Source organism: Vidua macroura, chromosome 6 (assembly GCF_024509145.1).
Source record: "Vidua macroura isolate BioBank_ID:100142 chromosome 6, ASM2450914v1, whole genome shotgun sequence".
NCBI classification, from domain to species: Eukaryota; Metazoa; Chordata; class Aves; order Passeriformes; family Viduidae; genus Vidua; species Vidua macroura.
In genome coordinates this window covers 22,027,792-22,048,076 of record NC_071576.1, presented here as the reverse complement: position 1 = coordinate 22,048,076, position 20,285 = coordinate 22,027,792, and the positions used below count along the sequence as shown (strand labels likewise).

General features: G+C 50.5%; 1 protein-coding gene across 2 annotated transcripts in view; it reads left to right on the top strand.

Moving 5' to 3' along the window:
- Window positions 1-15,523: 15,523 nt before the first annotated feature.
- Window positions 15,524-20,285, top strand: part of TMEM63C (transmembrane protein 63C) — a 31,311-nt gene continuing 26,549 nt past the window's right edge. The window contains exon 1 of one of the 2 annotated variants that reach the window (XM_053981116.1): window positions 15,524-15,664. The gene's annotated coding sequence lies outside the window, so the exon portion shown is untranslated. Of the gene's footprint in view, window positions 15,665-15,854; window positions 15,976-20,285 lie in introns of those variants that run through there. The other variant, XM_053981115.1, reaches the window with a different exon arrangement.

Below are 20,285 nucleotides of genomic sequence, written 5' to 3'. Positions count from 1 at the left end.
CTGTTCCCTAGCAGTCTCTCTGCCAGGCAGGGTCAGTTTTGGTATTGCATGAGAGGAAAAAAGGTGGTGCTGGAGGAGGGGGGAGTGAATTGGAAAGGAGGGGTGGGAGGAGGAGAAGGGGAGGGGGGAGAGGTTGCTCTAATCCACTGCAATACGGATCAAATCCAATGCTCTAATTTATCCCTTAAAGCCACGGATCTACAGATTATCTCTACGACCGCTGCCCTGTTCTGCACGAAATTAGAAAATACACAAAACAGCTGGTCAAGTGCTGTCCGGATGCAACCTGCGGCGCCCGGCTACCGAGCCGGGGCAGCCCCGCAGCTGCAGCCGCAGCTGTGGCCGGGCACGACGCATTCCCGCCGGACAGGCTGTCACCCCCGGCCCCGGGGCTCAGCCAGCATCGTCAGGGCTCAGGATAGCCAGGGGGGCCACCCGCGGCGGGCAGCGAGCTAGGTGGCGGTGTGGGTGCCCCGGCACCCCGAGCACACCCGTGCCGGCAGCCTCCAGGAGTCCCCAGCGCCGGTGTCTGCAGAGCCCCGGCGGCCCCGACGCGCCTCGGCCCCGCGGCGCTGCGGGCTGCACGCTGCCACCTTGCAGTCCCCTTGTCCCCAGGCGCGGCGGGTGCCGCCCGGTACCGGCGTGTCTGGCGCCGGCGGAGCCGCTATTTCAGCCGGCCGTGCCGAGATCCCCACGGTAGCCGAGCCGGAGTGCAGTCCGGAGTCTGCCCTGTTCTTCCTCTCCCTTCCTGCTCTTTTCCTGTCCCTCTTTTCTCTGCCTCTGCCCTGTGTCTGTCTCTCTCCGTCCAATGCCTCCTGTCTCTCCCTGTCCATGTCCTTGTCCCTGTGCTTTTCAACTCCGGACTTCTCCTTCTCCCTCCCTCTCCGTATCTCCTTCCTGCCTCCTGTTCTTGTCGGGTCGTCTCCCTTCCCGACCCTCTCCGTGTCCCCTCCCCCGTCCCGGCCCGTGTCCACCGTAGCTGTCCCTTCAGCACCACCCTCACCTGCTGCAGCTCCATCCACCTCCCACCGAGCAAAACCCGGCTCAGAAGAGAAAGGTGTTGGGCCTCTGAGGTCCTGCCAGCTCCCACGGGGAGAGCAGAAGGGTGGGAAGAGGCATTCTGCTGCTCCAGCCCGCAGAACACCATTCCTTCCCACACTGTGGGTGAGGGAGGCAAGGTGAGTTTTCTGTGTGTCCCCGTGCCTCCCCAAAGCTGCCCCTATTCAACCAGCATTGGAGGCAAGGGGAAATGTTGCAGGGAGTTGTTGCAGGTTCAAAGCCTCCCTTAACACAAGCAGGAAAGGCTTTGATCTGGACAGGTGGTGCCTGGGCAGAAGCAGTAGCCTGGTGCTGGTAGAAGTTTTGCAGACACGTATTTTGCTCTCTGACAGCTATACACCCTCACCCCCCTCTGCCCTCCCACGCTCTTCTTGTACTGTCTACACAGGCTCTGTGCACGGCCTCTCCTTCTCCTACACACCTACGTGCTGCACCCTCCCAGCTCTCATGAATAACATCCCCGTCTCCCTCCACAGATGAGCCACCCATGACAGGAGAAGGGTGAAGAAGGGGAGAGAAGAGGGCTATTGGGCTGCAGCTGTGTCCCTGGTGACAGTCAAACTCTGCACTGGTGAAAAGTCAAAGAAAAATGCATTTTACATAATCTTAGGTCCTAGGTTTACTGGCCAGCCCCTCAGCACAGACTCTGCAACTCCACAAGAGACTCTCCTTTTGCCTGAAGATTCAGAGCAAAATGAAAGTGTGTTTCATGTCTCAGTTTCTAGGGAGAGAGGACTGGAGGAGAGAACGGCTGTGCTTGTCTCCTGCACATGCACTAGCATGGAAGGTGTTGACAGCAACCAAGTGTTCAAGGGTTCTTTATTAGAAATAACTTCTCCCAGGTAACTTTAATGGTTCAACATTTCTGAGAAAAGCAGTGGCAATAACACAAGCAAGTGCAAACCAAGCCTGTAGGCACTGGATCTGTAGTGATGAACAGCTAAGAGACACCTCTGGCAGATCTGAAGGGGAAGCTGCTCAGAGCGGATCTAGTTTTCACTCCCACCTCCCTCATTCTCCTGTCACGACTACTGAGAATAAAAATCCTCCAATATTCCCTCAACTCATCAATTTAAAGTAGACTGAGCCTTGCAATAGAGATACATGACCCAGTCTACGTTTTATCTTTAAATAATCAGACAGTGTTTTCTCCATATTTTAACAGCTTACATCAAAATAATAATAAAAAAAGAAAATTACAGAGAAATCTTTTCATGTCATGAAAGACTCTCAACTGAGGGGACTGCATCTCATGAAAGACATTAAGCCTGCCTGAATAGGGAACATCAAAAGCTGTAGCCAAAGCGGGGGGAAGAAGGGGAAGGGAAGGGAAGGGAAGGGAAGGGAAGGGAAGGGAAGGGAAGGGAAGGGAAGGGAAGGGAAGGGAAGGGAAGGGAAGGGAAGGGAAGGGAAGGGAAGGGAAGGGAAGGGAAGGGAAGGGAAGGGAAGGGAAGGGAAGGGAAGGGAAGGGAAGGGAAGGGAAGGGAAGGGAAGGGAAAGGAAGGTGAAATCTGGTTTCCACTGGAATGGAAGATTGGTGAGGCAGATTATTCCCCACATTCTCATTAAAATGCTCTTGCACATTGATGCTTATGATTTGTCACTGTCAAAATAGTGGATTCATATTTACCAATATAGCAAAATATCCTCTTTCAGTGCTGTTGTGACATTATGAGCTGTTTGCAGGATGGGGAGAAGTTGACTGGGAATGAATTTGCCTATGTATATGCATGTGTATATAAGAGAGAGATAGGTAAATAAGGAGATTAGCACAGGAAGTAAGCAAAAAATGGGAACAGTAGCTAATTTGGAGCAAGCATTAAAAAGTAACAACATGTACTGCATGAACTGGGTTTTCTCCTGCTATAAAATCAACATCATGAGACAACTTGAGTGTGTGATACTCAGAAATATTTTCTCCCTTTTTCTTCTCTGAGTCTGGTTGTGACCCAGGAGATGGAATATTTCCCCATTCTGCTTTTCAACCATAAGTAAAATCACTTCATTCATGTGTCAGGATTTCCTTGTCTTTTGAGTATGGCAAGGATTATGCTATCTGCCTTTGTCTGGAAGAACATGGCAGCTGGGCATAAGAAACACATGTGAGAGCAGTTTATTGTTCTCATTAGCTACTGTGCAGATGTTCTCCAGAAATTAGCACAGCATACCACAGCCAGTCCCTCTCTCACCCCAGCCTTGGTGATTCTGAGTGTCACCACTCCACTCTTCCCTGCTGGCCAATTGTGTGCAGGGACTTTCCTTAGTATGGACTCTTTCCCAATATGTCCCTTTAGCAAGCAGGGTAGGAAACCCTTGACATAATCTATCCAGTTGTCAGCCAGCTGGTGATTCTGTCCTCTGATTCAATCATCTGGGCTACATCTGGTGATGACTGGCAGATGACAATTTTTGTAACTTTGTCCCCAGATCTTCTAATTCTTTGTGCTCAGAGATTTCAAACAGAATAAAATACTGTTCCAGTTGATGCCATACTCTGATACAGCCTGCCCAAAATCTTTGAAGGTTTCACTTTAAATTGCATCCCAAGTTACTTATAATTTCTTCCATCTCAAATTGTGCATTGCCTTAGCCTGCACCATTAGTTTATTGTTCAAGATACAGTCTGATGGTGATTTTCTCTGGAATGAGTAATTTAACCTCTGCTATTTGTTGTGACATTTTTAAAGAAATGAATTCTCTCTGTGGTAAACCAGGTGCTGCTTGATTTAAATTATCACTTAACTACAAGTTTTATGAAGTGGTTTCTGATTTGGTTTGATTTTTCTGTTTCTGGGTAGTTAGCCTTCAAAATTTGAACACCCACAATGCTTGGAGAGGTCTCTTGTTTGATTAGGTAAAGCTGAATGGCCAAGAAAAGTAACATGCGGCTTAATGTCTTCAGTTTAGCAACAAAATAAATATAGTACGGCTGAGCTGCATGCCTTTATGCTGACCAGCTTCAAATTTGCCTAGGTGGAGGAGAGTGAGAGCAAAAGGGTGCTCAGCCCTTTCCTCATTCAGTTCTGGGTTATACTACATAGGTCAGGATCTGATCTTCCATAAACACAAATCTAATGCTAAGCTTCTACTCATAGTAAGGAATGGCCTTCAGAAGCCAACTCAACCATCTGTCCCAATTTTCCATACCCTTGCTTCAAGTTTACCTGTCCTTTGCAGACAAAAGTCTGATAAAGTCCTGAAGATCTCAGGTGATGGAGATTCTGCACTGAGGTCAGGTAGACCAACAGTATGGTTTTAGGCAGCTGGGTTTTAAATTATGTAGATTGCCCATTGTGCTGCTTCAGTTGTGCTGAGGAGTTTGATGAGGAGGACATTTATTAACAAAGGAAGAGATGGTAACACATTTCCAAGGAGATGGGATATCACGTTGTTCATGATGCTCTGGTCCATTCTAGCTGGCCCATGCAAAGGAGCAACAGGCCTGTGTGAAAAAAGGCCACAATTTATGGTGTGCCCTGCTGTGTCAGGAAAGCTGTTGCAAAAATCAATATTTTATTTATTTGCTGCTTTTTGGTGGTGTCAGGAAACAAATTTTTGCAGTCAAGTAAATTTCAGTATGCCAGAGCACAACAGCAGGAAGAGAAAATATTGATGATAGGTGGGAAGGGAGTGTTGTGGGAGGGAAGGCACTCTTGAGCCCAAGCTCAGGCCAGGGTTGCTGTCCCTGGCTGTTGTCCACTCTCTCCTTCATTCCCCTTGCAAATGCCCCTGAGCTCTATCCTCATAATGGTGTGGGAATTCTTCCCCTAAGAGACTCAAGATTCTTCCCTTCCAGTGCCTACAGCTGCTCCCTTCATCAAACCCTGCCCATAATACTGTCTCAGCACCAGAGGAATGGCTGAATGCTGCGACAAAACCCCCTATGGAAAAGCTCCAGTAGTGGAAAGAAAAAGGACAAGAGAGAGGGAAGTACTACAGGCATTTTGTTCCTGCAAAGCTCTGAGCATCCTCTGCCAATGTCTGGCTGGTCTCGAATTCCCATCGTCCTCAGCAGGCCTCAGTACCAGATGATCTATCCTGACAACAAGGTGTCATGCTGCCACTTGAGGAGACTCTTCTCCTTGCTTTCAAGATGCTTTGACTATCAGCTAAAGTACACAATAAAACATCTCTATAAACATTTGTCTCAGTTGACTGATTTGGAACTCCTGAGCCAAAATGCTCAAGCCAACTGAGCAGATTCATCACTCCCAGGTAACTATCATGGAAAGTTATTGGAGCAAGGTTCCTGACACTCTGCATCATTTCCTGCAGAACACTGCAGGAACAGAGCTCTTAAGGAGTAGAAAATTAAACTAATAAATGTAAATGGTGTTCATTGCAAGGGAGGATTAAACCCCAAACTAACAGGCATGGATATGTGAGGATGGTCTTCTGTCAGTAGAAGCAGATACTGCTCCAGAGATTGTGCACTGCCCTTTTTCACAGGTCTGGCATCTTCCTTCTCATCCCCAGCTGGCCGCCCAACCCTCGCCTGCCATCGTTGGATGCTTTGAGCATTGTGTCAAATTTATACTGGGCACATCAAGATGCAGGAGCCCTGGTCTTCCTTTCTGCTTGTGAAGTGTCAAGCACACCTAGGGAATCCTATAAATAATAAATAACAATAACACATGTGCATATTCATAACCAAGTCATTGTTTAAGTAGTGAATATTCAGCACACACCAGATGGTTCTTCTTTCACTGCCTCCAAAATGGAAATGACCAGTTACTAAAGATAAAATATTCCTTCCCTCTGCTGCTTCCCTAGGGCTCCTACTTGTTGTTCTCTTGTAGAACTGCTACTCTCTAGAGAAAAAAGCCTTTCAGCCTTGGAAACATTGAAATCAGATCTGAAATATGAAATGTTTCAGCAGAAGCTGCAGATAAATGAACACAGTGTTAAATCAATTCCAGAAAATAGACTTGGATTAATCCTCCTGCCTGCTGCAGCAGTGCTCTTGGGAGAAGCACCCCACTGTCACATGGCTGCTGCCTCTGCTATCAAGATGTCCCTCCACTGGGTCTGTAAAAGCAGTTCCTAAATTATTTCTGCTCTTCAGAAATGGTAGCTAGCAGCCAGTGCACCACATGTACTGCACATGACCACCATCCAGCCACGCTGCAGGTGGCAATGATTTTAACTGTTACTACACGGAGGGCCAGACTCTGCCTGCTTCATTTCCACCCATCCCAGTGGCTGTAGTTTTCATTTATGATCTTTTACATAAGATGCACTAACAGCACTGGGAGCAGGACCAGGCCCTCAGCCACTCAATGCCAAGTCAAACCATCTTGCTTCTTGCCTTTCTTTGTCCCCATGTGCAACACATAAGCTTGCCCAGCTCCATTGAAGGAGATGGTCCCATCCCATCCCATCCCATCCCATCCCATCCCATCCCATCCCATCCCATCCCATCCTTTGGTAAGAAAGACACTGAGCTCAAACTGTGGCAGATTTAGGAGGACCTTGAGCCCAGACACTTCACTTTCCAAGCACCCATTTAAGCCCCAGATTTAGGGCAGAAGAAGGGCCATTACCTTTGCCAGTCAGGTAATGGAATTCCCACACTGATCCCATAGTCAAGATGCATTCTGTGCAGCTCTGAGCTAAACACCTGTTCAGAGCCATCACCAGCCAGGGCATCCTCTGGGTAGCTCTCTGTCCCTGCTGGTGAGGAATAGCATATTTCCTGGAGCCAATCTGGCTTGCTTTAATAGAAGAAATTCAAAGTACTGTTTAGGAAGAAGAGGCAGAACTATGTCCTCTTCTCAGGAGGCTGGAGGCAGCCCCACGCTCACCTTTTCCCAGCCCCCATGTGACCTGGACTTTCAGGAAAGGCAACTCTTTCTCTGTGCCAGAATGATGGGGGTGGGGGTGGGGCTAGGCAAACTATCCCTACAAATGCTGGGAGCAAACCCCAGGCCCCTGAGGTCAATATCACCTCTGGGCTAGGCAGGGCTGAAGGGTAAACCTTGTTCTAGGAATATAACTGCCTAGATGAGCCAAGGAAAACTGAGATGCTACTTTCTTTTCTCAGCTGTAGGTAAAGAAAGCCATCATTTGATCATGGGTAGCTGTTTGCCAGTTTCCAGGAATCACCTGGAGTATTCAGTAAACAAATGAAGACCTTAGCATTGCTTTGAGTAAGACTAGGGTTAAGCTGATGGCACTGCATCAAGGTCAACTACACGAGTCTGCCAGAAGAAAGAGCATGCACGTGTCAGATGGTAATTTCGTTTATCCCCAAGCTTCAGGGCACCTTCAAAGGCCAATGGTAGTCCAAGGACTACAGAGGCACTGTGGTGTCTCCTGTGGAACAACACCTTCAGACATATTCTCCCTCCTTGCAGGGGTAGTGGAGTGAGGAAAACCAGAGGACTTCACTGGAGAAGCAGTGATTCTCCTCAGGGGAGGACTGTAGGGGATGAAGACTGAGGATTACAGTGTAAATAGCAAGAAGAAGGGTGAATTATACCCATCTGAAGACCCACTGAGGAGCTAAGGGAGGAAACAGAAAAATGAGGAGTAAATATAAGGAAGAAGTTCCATAACAGTGAGACTTGGACTTTCTCCAGACTTGTCTTCACTTGCTTCTCTCAGATTCCTGTCTGGTGGATTTGGGGTGAGCACAGCCAGTAGCTAGGTTTCCAAAATGCATGCCAGAAGCAGAAGCCACAATCTGCTCCACTCTCAGCTTGGGAAAGGGAGCTATCCCCTAGAATTGGAGAGGGTAGCAGGCATCTTCTGCTCTGGGAGCAGAGGGAGCAGTGTCTGTATACTGAACAAAGCAAGGACAAAGTCACTTTCAGGGGTTCAAGGAGACCAGGGCCAAGAAGAGCCCTGTGGAGAGCTCAGGCAGAGAGAATTCTGGCATGATGTGGAGGACAGGATGTAAAGGAGCTGGGAAACAAGAATGGAAGAGATGAAGATGCGGGGATGGAGGGCATTTCAGTGTGATGTGAAAGCTGGAAAGAACATGGGCGGCCGGGATCAGAAAGATCCAGCAGAGAGGCTGGGGTGATCGCCGGGATGAGAGGGTCAGGGGGCACCGGCTTCCCAGGCACTCTTCCGGCGCCGACCCTCCTCGCCAAACCTCCTCGGGCACCCGCCCCCTGCCCGGCTTTCCAGCTGCTGCTGACCCCTCTCCGACACACCCAAGGAAGAGCTGCAGGTCCACGCGTGACAGGTGAGTCTGTCACATCCTGAGGAACGACCGGCGGGTGCTGGGGACAGGCTGGCACATAGCTGCCCGGCCCGGCTCTGGGCGTGGCAGGGATGCCGGGCCGGGTCGGCAGATGGCGCCGGGAGCCCGCCGGAGCTCCGGGAGAAGGGAGCGAAGGAAGGAGGTGCGGAGAGGGGAGGGGAGGGGAGGGGAGGGGTGGGGTGGAGTGGAGTGCGTGGCCTGCCCGCGGTCTCACAGGGCGAGGACGTTTGTGGATGTGGGGTGGGAACTAGGTACCTGTTCAGTGTCATCACCAGACATCCATCACTACCCAAGAGAGATCTCTGCCCTGTCTCCCTCTCCAGCTCCGACCCTGCAGCTATGATCAGCCTGGGAGGGCAGCGATTTCTTCCCGAGCAGGACCCACATGCAAAGCAGCATGCCCCAGCCACAGCTCCCCAAACTGCCACTGGTCAGGACTGCAGTCCTCAGTACAGGAGAATAACAGATACATCAGATGTGAATCCTACCTCCTGCAGTGGGATGCTCTTTTGCAACATGGCTAAATATGCTCCAGGAGTCCTCCTAGCTTTTGCCTGGGAGGTGCAGTGCTTTCTCCGTGTTTGTTATGCCACATATTACATTGGTCACCAACAGAGAGCAAAAGAGCTGCTGCATCTGCCTTGTCTCAGTATGGTGGAGCTCTCTCTGTGACACTAGCAGATCTGCTGAAGCGGTGGCAGAGCTGCCAGTTGCTGAGCTACCTGGAAAGGTGGATGAGGGACCAGATAGATGTAGGGCTGTGATCAGCAGTGACCACCAGTCTTTTAGGATTCTGTTTGTTGTGGGGAGGCTTTATTAGCCATAAATTGTTTATCATTCACTCACATTTCCCTTCTGGTTTCAGTTCAGTTGAGCATTCCCAACTTCCCCCAGGTGTAACTTCAGCCTGATAAACTCCATATTATCTCCACCTGAGTGGTCCCTTCATTTGAGTGCATGTGGAAAGGAAGGGAGGGATAAAAGAGGTGCAAATAATAGAACCATAGAATCAGAGTGGTTTGGGTTGGAAGGAACTTTCTACATCACCTAGTTCCAATGTCCTGCCATCAGCAGGGACACCTTCCACTAGAACAGGTTGGTCAAAGCCACATCCAGCCTTGGCCTTGAGCATTTTCAGAGATGGGGCCGCCAAAATTTCTCTGATCAACTTGGTCCAGTGCCTCACTACTCTCACAGTAAAGAATTTCTTCCTAATATTTAATCTAAACTTTCTTTCTTTCAGTTTGAAGCCACTGCCCCTGGTCCTATCATTACATGCCCCTGTAAGAGTCCCTTTCCAGCTCTCTTGTATGCTGCCTTTAGGTACTGGAAGGTTGCTGTAAGCTCTCCTTGGAGCCTTATCTTTTCCAGTCTGAACAACCCCAATTCTCTCAGCCCATTTTCACAGAAGATTAATGAAGTTGAATGTGATAAATTATACACACAGTAAAAACATAGGTAAAGCCATCAGCATGAGCAGGGAAATTAATAAAGAATTCTTTGTTGTCAACTAGGCTCAAATGTTGACCACAAGTTCCAGACAGAGAAATGGGTGAAAGTAGCTTGTCAGTGGGTCAGAAGAGGCACAAGGAGACGTTGTGTCCTTCATACAATGCGTGGTTTCACCAGGGAACATCTTGCTGCAAAGTGCTGTGGATGTCCATATTTTATATGCTTCTGAATCTCTTTCAATAACAATGTGTTTGCTGGGGAATGGGAGAGGACACTAAAGAAGCATCATCCACCTGCTCTGTTATTATGCTTTTCTCAAGGTGTTTGCTGCCAGCCACTTCCAGAAACAGAATGATAGCTACACAAACCTGTTTTCTGACCTAAAACAGCCCTTCTTTTTTTTTTTTTTAATTTATTTTTTTAAAGTTTATTCTGGCACTATTTTTTACATAGAAGAAGGGCCAATGAGCTATTTAGAAAAGAAGTTTTTGTGGGAAATTTTGTTTATGAGACAGCCTATTTAGAGTTAATGACTTTCACAATGGACTGTGCCACTGTGCAATAGCTAGCTGCGCTGCTGGCAACTGTTTTAGCCAGGGAGAACATCAGTGCATTGAGTGTTTGCTCCCAGGAAGGCTGGCATGTGGGCAGAGACACAGCCTGCATGCAAAGCCCTGCATTCGGCCAGAACAGTATGGTTCATTACATGATGTGCATCTTCCTCACTGCCTCTTAGCTTACATCTCTCCCCTATAATCCACTGTCATTCTCATTAAAACTACCATCACTTTTCCCTCATCTATCTGCAATCAGTCTTTCATTGCTCTAAACATCATTAAAAATGCCATTTAGACTGCTTTAGAAGGTCAAGTGCTCAGCCTGGATCTTTTTCTCCTATGTCAGGAATTACCAGTTGCACCTCTTGATGCAGAGGAGTCATTTCCCTGAGATTTCCAGAAAACATTTCACTCTGACCCATGACCTTCATTTCAAGCTCCATATAACCATGTATTTATTTTGTTTCTCTCTCATACACATTTGTCTAAGAGAGGGAGATGTGTTTTACACAGAGTGAATGAACCCATGTTCCTTTCTGCATCCATCTCCCCAAGGAAGTGACACATCACATCCTAGGCTTTGAGAGCAGACACGAGGGGCCACGTCAGAATGTCTGGTACTGAGGGTAGGTGAGCAGCAGGCCTGACCTCTGGGGAAGTGCAGATTACCTATTTGCAGAATAATGAAAGGATGTTTGATGCACAAAAGCTGGATTTGGGCTATCAAGTGCAAGCCTGAATGCCTAGCTCTCCACTGGGTCCCTCTTCAAGGAGGTGAGTGAACTGTTCCATGTTGCTAACGCAGTATCAGGGTGGGGTAAAGTGGAGGAACATTTGATTACTGGCAGGTTGTTGGGGTGAAGAGAGGAAAGCCCCAAGCAAGAGGTTGCACCATTTGCTTGTGGTGATGCAGGAGCAGGTGGGAGTATCCACAGAGACACTGCTGCAGGCAGTAGTGGCTGACAGCCAGGAGGGCTGGGGACGGTATTTGTGAAGATGACCGTGCTGGGTTTAGGCTGCAGTGGGGACTTGGACAACTTGAGCTCCCTGCACTGAGGCCCCAGCTATGGTGTCTTTTGGAGCAAGGCTGGTGGTGTCTGGGCAGCACCATGGGAACATCTTTCTTACCCAGGCCAGCCAAGGAGCAGAGATACAGAGTCACAGAGAAATTCTGTGCCTGCAAATACTGAACCACACGGTCCCACCTGACTGGCAATTGGGAAGAGCCAATTAGCATATTTTAATGCAACTGATTAGTGCGTGGTCACGCAGCCTGGGTGGTGGGTGATTTTTGAAGCAGATTTGAAATTATAAGCATGCAGACACCAAACCACAAGGGAGCTGGCATGGGGGAAAAACGATTTCCCAGCGTAGTAGCTGCAGCCTCAGTTTCTCAGCTATTCCCAATGGCAAGCTGCCTTCAAAGAGCCCTGAGAAGGTCCGGGGTGAGCACTTGAAAATTAAGAAATTAACTTTTTTAATTAATGGAACTGAGGTGGGTGGTGTGATGGTGGCTCAGCCTCTGCTGGAGCTCTTCTAGCTTCTCCTTTTGCAGAGCTTAAGTCCCACGGTCTCCTGTGGGAAGGGAGAAGCATCTTGCTTGGGGCCGGGGGTCCCTGCCAGGCAGTCCCTGTGGAGGGCACAGAGCCCTCCCCGGCGCAGGGGGCTGCGCTTGTGCGGCAGCTGCCTCTGCCGGATGTCGGGGGGTTGTGCGGGAGGTGCTGCCCCCTCATTCGGTCTCTGGGAGCGGGCTGTGGGGCAGACCGGCCTTCCCCGGCCGGGCTGGGGCTGGGGTTGGGGCTGCCTCAGCCCGGGGTGCTACCCGCAGCTCCCCCGCCCTCCGATGTGCGCACTGCAAGGAGCTGCTGCCGACGGGAGCTCCGTTTCCTTAGTTACGGCAGGCAGGAGATATTCCGGGAAGGAGGCAGGCAGAGCTAGGAAAAGCCGGCAGGTCTGGGGAGAGCCAGCCCTGCGCGGGGCCCGGGCTTCACCAGCCCCTTACACCGTGTCTGAACTGCCTGGGCTCCGCGTCCCGGGTGTCCGCCCGGTGCCCCGGAGCCCGGATCGAAGGAATGCCGGGCGCCTACGGCCGGGACTGGAGTCGCGCAGAACGGCTGCAGTGCCCTGCCTGGGGCAATCCAACCAGCACCGCGGGGAGAGCGTAGCTCCGACCTCCGCAGGTGTGAGCTTCCACCTCTTCCCAAGTGGGCTAACCCCCCACTTGTCCAGGGATGAGAAGAGATTCATTCCTGCTTTTGCAGCAAGAAAATAATGTAATGATTCTATCAGCCCTCCAAGGAAATAAGTAATTCTCTCCTAGAAGCAGTTTGCAGATAAGAAAGTCTAGGACTACATGCAGGAGTGTACTATGCCATTTCATGCTTTTGCCCATTTCAAGCCTCATCTCTCAGGTTCTGTATCCAGGCCTGCACACAGTGCAGAGCCCCATGGAGCCCTGCACTGGCTCCCACCCTTGCACTAGAGAAGTCAGGGCTCTCTTCGATGTTTGCCTACAGGCAAACATTTGCCACGGGCAAATGCTGTGCTCACCACACTCCAGCTGGCCCACTCATCCTGGTGGGGAGCAGCCAGCATGGGGATATCCTGGCAGATATCCCCGTGGCATGTGCCGTGCCAAGCTGGGCTGTCAGTATGGGACACAAACACAGTCTAGCTGGCTCCAGCGGCAGGGATCAAGGACTAAAGGGTGTTTTCACTGCCTGACCCTTCAAGTTTGCCACTGGTCTGGGCAAATTGCAATTTTCCAGTTTCACAAGCATCAGCTCCATAGGGGTGTTCAAAGGCAGATCTCCAGCTAAAGGCCACACCTTTGCTACTATTTAGCTCTGAAGCTCAGAGATACTGGTGCTGCCCAAGGGTAAACCAACAGCTTTTTAAAAAAAACATAGACACAATAGCCTTTTTCTACAGATGCCATTCTAAGGAACAGTTAGTTGCACCATCTTGCTCGAAATGTGTCTAGACAAATTCAACCTGTGTCCCTCAGTCTGCCTGGAGAAATTCAGCATAAATATTAAAGCCATAAATTGTGGAAAAGAGGAATTACAATTGGGAAGTTCATACAGACAGCAGGATGCAGTGCTACAGTCCCAGATGCCAAACAGCTCCCTGTTCCTCATCCTCTGGCTGCAGCTCCACATCTCTCCCACACTGCTGCAGGGTTATAAGCCATGCAGGAAGGAGGTTTTGTGCTCCTTCACACAGAGAGGTGGAGCTGAGCCACACATCACTCATGGTTCTCAGGCATGTGGAGGACTTAAAAACCATGAGCCCTTGTGAGACTGCACCTGTAAGGGTCTTCTTGGGCCAAAATCATGGCCTCTGAGATCCAGTATATAACAGAAAATGAAGGAGTTTTTCTCCCTTTTGGGGCTGCTCTGTACTTCCTTTTTTTGTTTATAATTCTATTCTATTCTATTCTATTCTATTCTATTCTATTCTATTCTATTCTATTCCAACTAGGCACAGTCTGGGCCAGAGGCAGGAAGAAACAAGTATCTCCAGTGAATGACTTACACACAGGCAAGGTTTGTCCAGCTTTGTGTGATCCCTGATGTCTTGGCAGGCCAAAGGAAGGGGGGAGGGTGTTCCTTTGGGACTGGGGCAGCTCACCAGCAGCAAGGTTGCCAGATCTGCTCAGAAGTCAACATTTCCCAGCAGTGTTTGCCAATTTAAGTGATCAGACATGTTGGCTTCCAGTTCAGTAAGTCAGAGAAGCCATGGCTTCTTCTTCTTCATTGCTCAGAAGTAGGGGATCAAATATTTGGGACCCAGTGGCAGATCACAGTCATGAGGCATTCTGGAAAATCCCCATGATTTTTTTTCTTCCACAAGCTCCCATTACTAAGCTGGCATGGTGAACTCTGCTCTCTCCTGAGGTAGACAGTGTCTCCTGATGCACAGCAAGAGTCAAGGTCTCCAAGCCTCAGTGATGCTGTAGGACTGGCACTGCCTTGTCTGGAGTGAGAGGGCAAGCTGTGTGGCTTCTGCCCACCATACACACAACCAAAGATAGCAGTGAAAGAGATTTGGAATTTTTTTTTTTACTCAACTGTCCCCTAAAGTTTTAGGCATGTGTTGATTGGGCTATGGTAGCTTCTGGTTGGAGATAAAGGTCTTATTTATATGAGACTCATTTACATGAAACTGAAGTTTTATCAAAAGACATCATGTTATAGCCAACCTGTTCACTGCACCATGCTCCAGCAGACCAGAAGTCAGCTGAGTGCTACCTCAGCCTTGGGGAGCCTAAAAAAAGAAAGACACTATAGGGGATGCCGGGCTTTCACCTCTTGGTTCCTCATGGTGTGTGAGCTGTGCCAGCCATTTCCACTAGCAGTATGAATGAAGATTCTTTGCTGGCAGCTGCTATATTATGTGCATCCCCTGATGCTTCTCCTGGTGTTTTTCACAGCTGTGCTTGTGAGACTGGAAGGTCCTTTACTTAAATGGCTGGAGTTTAACCACTGGACTGTGCTTCTTCAGCACAACACAGATGAAATGAGCCAAAACAAGCCTTCAGAGGATGCTGCAGAACAACACTATTTACTCAGCATCTGGAGAAGTCATAGATGTGAGACCCCCAGGTCCCCCATACGAGGTGGGAGCAATGAAGCACTTGGCACGTCAGTGAGACTTCTCTTCAGTAACATTCTGGTGACTTTCCCTGGTAGCCCACTTGCAGATGTGTCTCTGACCATCACTTGGGAACGGTGCTGGCCATGCAAGAGACCCAATACTGCAGCCCTGAGGGTGCTGCGGGTGGTTTCTCCAGCACAGAGTGCAATGCCTGCATTCTGAGGGATTGGAGAAATGGGGAGTAGGCTGGGATGCTCATGGAAAACAAGGTTCTCAGTGTCCCTTTACGCTTGGTGGGTCACGTTCCTCTCTCTCCTGCCGGTCATTCCTGAAGAAGGCAGAGACCTTCTGCAGGAACACGACCCCTAGGAAGTGTCTTAGCTACCACCCCTGCTGCCACCTCTGCCAAGCATCTGAGCAATGCTTCATCAAGGGAAAAGGTTTTGCAAACGGTCTCAAACGAGGTCTCAAATGTGCCCACCCACCTGCCCCTACCACTGTGGGGCTGACCTCCCGTGTGCCCCACTGCCGTGGCTGATGGCCCCTGAGGCCCGTTCCGCTCGCCCGCGGGGCACACGCCGGGCAGCCACCCCGAGGAGCCCGAGCGCCGCGGAAGCTGCTCGGAGCGGCGGATGCGGCGGGCACAGCCCCACACCCAGAAATAGCCTGAGACGCGCAGACCCCGCACCCAGGCGTTCCGCCGGCAGCTCCCCGCCCGCTCCCCGCTCCGAGCGCCGGGGCCGCCGCCTCGCCCCCTCCTCCCCGCACGGATGCCACGGGGCGCACGGTAGGCAGAGCGGCGGGGGCTGCCCGACCCCGTCTCGGGCCGGGAAGCGGGTCCCGGAGCTCCGGCGGCGCAGGCCCCGGGGCCCAGCACGGGTGTGGCGGGGGGAGCAGCCCGAGCACCGCAGCCCGCGGACCGCGGCCTCTCCGCCGCAGCGGGGCGGGCGGGGGGCGGGGCGGCGGCGGCCCCGGCCCCTTCCCCTGCCGGTGCCGGGCCCGGGCCGCTGCCGGGCAGCCCGAGGCGACCGCGGGGAGGGGAGGAGGGAGGCGGCGGGTGCAGGGCCCGGAGCGAGCGGGGCCGGGACCCCCCAGCAGGTCAGTGCGGGGCGGGAGGCGGCGGCAGGACGGGAGCCGCGGTCCGGGCTGCGGGGCTCGGCGGGCAGCGGCGAGTGGGACTGGGGCGCCTCTGGGGTGCAGGACGGACCCGGGGCCGCGACCGGCGGTGCGGTGGTTGGGGTGGGGAGGAAGCGTGCGTGGGACTGACCCGGGCCTGCCCACGCCGAGCTGCGCCTGCCGGGTGCCACTGCGGCGGGGGATGCTCCCTGGGCGGGTAAGCCAGCATCTCCTCGGGCAGCCCTGGGACAGCTCGCCCAGGCCGTTCTGCGGGTCCGGGAGGCACAGACGGGTTTGGGTCAGCGTCGTGGTGGAGTTCTGGGTATTTGTCTCTGTTTAGACACTGCCCGCCTTTATCTTGGACCATGTACCAAAATGTTTGTAACTAAATGCTTGTGTCTGCCTGCCTGATGGGTGGCTGAGGCCCAGCAGGGCACAGAGGCTTCCCTGGGCTGCTGGAGCAAGTTGTTGGCAGAAACAGGGAGCGAGCCCCAGCCCCTCAGTGTCCCTCTCCCGATATACTGGCCTACGCCACTGGCCTGTGATGGGAGATAAAATGTCACCCCACCACTGTGTCATGTTGTGGCTTGTGCTTGTCCCCACGTCATCCTGGCCACAGAATTCTCCTTCTGGGAGCTACACCTGAGGGTGTTAGATATGCTTTGTGCTGGCAGGGGAAAAGAGGAGGAACCTCGCCGCGTTTTCCCCTCCAGTTCTGTTATACTGATGATTTTGAGAAGGCTGGTAGGTCAGGGCAGTCTAATGCTCTGGCCAAGCTGCTCTCCCCCAGTTGTCAACTTCATCCAGATTTGTCCATGGATGAAGGCCCTGCCTTCTTCCTTGCTTGCTTCCCCATTTTCACTAGCAGCACAGTGGGTTTGCTATTCAGAAACCTCCTGAACAGAAGGAGTGTTTTCCAGGAGAATGAGAGAGAGACCTTTGTCTGGCTGACAGATGTTATTTCTGCATGAACATGCTTTTCCTTTTAACTGTTTAGCCACCATCTCCAGGACTGAGGTACATGCCAGCATTTTCCCCTTCCAGAGAGTTCACAGGGTGAACTCTCACCCTAGAGTGTGAAGGGAAAACTGGATAGGGAAATAAGGTATGAGAAAGCACTTTGCCTCATGTGGAGATTTACAGTTCTGTAGAACTGGTCAGGCTGCCTGTCTGAGCAGAAGAGAGGCAGCAAAATATGCCATCTGGGAGAAAAGGTGCTGTTGTAGTGGTTTGCAGTATTTATTAGGAGGGGAGAGGGGAGCAAATAGGAAAAACAGGAAGCAGAAAGAATGACCAATACCAGACCAGAGCCGTGGCCTTGCTGCCTTCCCTGCTGTCTTGCAAAGTGGTGGTCAAGGCTGGGCAACAGATGGAGAGGGAAGCAGAAGCAGCTCCTTCAGGAAGGATTTGTCAAAAGTGTCCTGGCGAAGAGCCACTGGCAAACAAATAAGTCATAAATAAAAGCAGGGAGGCCACTAGCACCCCTGCAGCCTCTGACTCCATTGCACATATGGGCTTTTCTGGCTTCCCTGTGAGCCTAAACCTCTGCCTTCTTCCCGTGGCTCCATCCTGGCTCCTGAAACTCCATTCCAAGCTCCTTTTTAATTTTTTTTAATTTTTAAATTCTATTTTATGAAAACATTTTAATTGCTCTGTAATGACTCTCTTCTTCAACGCTTTCCCTGAGGTTAACCATTTCATCTCTGGTTTGGTGGCTGCTGACAATGGTCAGCATAGGGTGATCCTACAGAAATAGCAGTGCCTGCTGGGGATGCTGATCAAGGGTGTGTGTGGGCCCTTGCAGGTAAATACTGTCCTCTTTCCATGCAGAGCCTTCTGGCCTATGGGAACATGAGGCAGATTTCAGCACAGCTTCAGAGCCTGCATCTGCACAGTTGTAAAAGGATGAGTGTCTCTGCTTTAAAATATTCCTTGCAGGAAATACTCTTATCTTAAGAGACCTCGAGAACTTTCTGAAAACACAAAGAAGAGGGAGAAATGTTTCTAACACTCACAAGTGAATTCAATTGATATTAAACTAATCAATCACCTAAGCTGCTTGGCAAACATCAGTGTGCTGTGCAAATGCTGACTCCTCCATGAGTCCTACAAACACCAAAGCCTTCTACTGTTGCCACTCCTGTGTTTCTTACTTACTTTAGTTGCTGTAAATATATTTTGTGTACTTAGCCCTAAGATTGAAGAAATTGTTGAATTGCTGATGCACTGTGCTCAGAGCAAAAGCGGGTTTGCTTTGAGATTATTTCAGGAGAAGCAGCTCCAGTCCTAATTTCCTTCAGCTATGGCTTGAACACATCCAGTTCCTAACCAGCTGTCACAAGAGAACTTAGAGCTTTAAAAGATCCTACTTGGCATCTACTTGCACTTTAAGGTGCCTAAATATCCTTTCAAAGCTTGTTTGAAGTTACTGCTTCAAATGTGTCTGAGACTAGTAATTAGGTTGTGATCACACCTTGGTATTAGGTGGGGACAATGTCAACAGTTTGCTCACACTATTACTGCAACAATGGGACAGACAGAGAGCTGTGCACAGCCCTTCCCATCACCCGGGGCACTATTGTTGCTGGTTAATGGGTGAGAAAGGGCACAGCAAGTCCCCCTGGATCTCTCTGCAGAGTATCTTGGGGAGGGGCACAGGCTTACCTCTGCCAGCCTGCTGCCCTGCATTAACACCATTGTATAGAAGCATTTCAACACTGGAATCAATTGTTTAGTTTCAAGCAGAGTCCCCGTGAGAAGCTGGGGTTACCATTTTGACCAAGGAGGGGCTCCTTGCAGTCATAGTTTGATCTTAAATAAAGATGTGTTTAAAATGCAGTACTGGAGCTGGGAGATTCAGTGCTCCTGTTCAGTGGGAACTGTGTGAAAACTTTGGGTGACCTGATCCCCCCCTCCCCAGCACCAGTCTTGTGTCTTGTCATCCGCAGATTGGTGAGTGAACAGAGAGGAATGCAGAATCTGAACAAAGACAAGCTCCACTGCACCCCCAAATGCTAAAAGGCAGCTTGTGAGAGGTGGAAAAATATGTCATCATGTAATTTTGAGTTTCTTAAACAGAGATAGGAAAGTGCTTTGGCCCTGCTTCACTGGAAAACACTTTGTTATTATCTGGGAGTCGGTGGTAGGAGGCAGCTAGGGCAGGAGGTGATGGAGATTGAGGCAATGAGCCCCTTTATGTGCTGTGTTGGATGGGCAAGGGGAGACCAAAATTCAGAGAAGCTGGGGGTGTGGGAGTTAGGGCAAACAACAGTTTTGGAAATGTAGCTGGGGAGTGGCTCCCAGCTGTTGCCCAAAGTGAGCCTGTGGTATCCTGGGGCAAGGTCTGGGGCCTCTGCATTGGCCGAGCCAAGGTGACCCTGTCAGAGGAATCCTCTTACCCATGCAGCAAGGTGGTCCACACTAAGATGACACACCAGGGAAGTGGCACAGACTGTGGTGCTGAGATGGTGTGAGGGCTGGCAAGCTGGAGAGTGGCTCTTGAGGCATGAGAGTGGCTAGCCATGGACCACAAGGACCTGTGCAGCTAGCATCCCAGCCAGGACTGGGACAGCCTCTAGTAACATGGGGTTTGGGACACACCTGGCTGGAGGATCTGGTTCCAGTATCAGGTTGGGATGGTATTCTTGGTGTGGCTGTGGTTTGGAGCAGAATGTACATATTTTGAGATATTCAAAACCTGCCTGGACTCGGCCCTGAGGAACCTCTTCTAGCTCGCACTACTTTGAGAAGGGAGGCAGGACTACATGACCTCCCTTCAGCCTCAGTGCTTCTGAGCTTATTTGTCCTGTCTTCTGACAAATTCAGTTACTGTGGGGTAATCCTCAATGCAGCATTAGACAAATGACCAGAAGCTGAAGTTTGCCTAGCTTCCCTTTGTCTAGCATTCTGGAGGTTTCTGCAAGACTAGGAGACTGCCAGGGCTTGCAGGCTCCAGGCTGAGGACATGCACTGTTTGTGTTTCTGGGCTGCTTTTCTCAGAGAGGGCAGAACTATGTGGAAGTATAATGGTAAAGAGGACAGAAAAATGAACCAAACTTCATAGACTTCAGAGCAAACTTGGTCTGTGCCTTGTTTCACTCTTGACCTGCTGCTGAATAGAATGGATGAATTAAAGTCAGGACTTAAGTTAATGATCAGAAAGCCATGACCTAAGTACCTGTTTTTAATCACTTCTGCTCTTTTCCTAAGGACAAGTTGATTCTCACTGATGAGCATGATGTGATCCTTAGGGCTGAGCAGGAGGCTGCACTGTGCTTGAGTGGGTTTGTAGC